This window comes from Otolemur garnettii, unplaced genomic scaffold (genome assembly GCF_000181295.1).
Source record: "Otolemur garnettii isolate 467f Iridium unplaced genomic scaffold, OtoGar3 scaffold00013, whole genome shotgun sequence".
NCBI classification, from domain to species: Eukaryota; Metazoa; Chordata; class Mammalia; order Primates; family Galagidae; genus Otolemur; species Otolemur garnettii.
In genome coordinates, this window is record NW_003852408.1 from 23082921 (window position 1) to 23083199 (window position 279).

The 279-nt window shown below is 39.8% G+C and overlaps 1 protein-coding gene across 1 annotated transcript in view; it reads left to right on the forward strand.

Annotated features, from left to right (window-relative positions):
- LOC100962439 (gamma-crystallin F) overlaps nucleotides 1-279 on the forward strand; it is a 2857-nt gene that overhangs the window by 2118 nt on the left and 460 nt on the right. The gene's annotated exons all lie outside the window — the stretch shown is intronic.

Sequence of the window (279 nt, forward strand, 5' to 3'; positions counted from 1 at the left end):
AGCTTGAGGCTCTGTCTAAAAAAAAAAAAAAAGAAAAGAAAGAAAGAAAGAAAGAGAGAACAAAACAAATATTTCAAAACTGTAAATGTATAATTGTACTGAGCAGGGCCAGTGTGCTTGTTTCACCTAACCTGGGGTACCAGAAAGCACTAGGGAGCATCATTTATGTCAAAGGAATGGTGAACGGCGCCCTCATAAGTATGTGTATAACTGTATACACACTGTGTATAACCTGCTCAACTACGCACAGCAGGCCTGGTGTTGGCAAGTCTCTCTTTT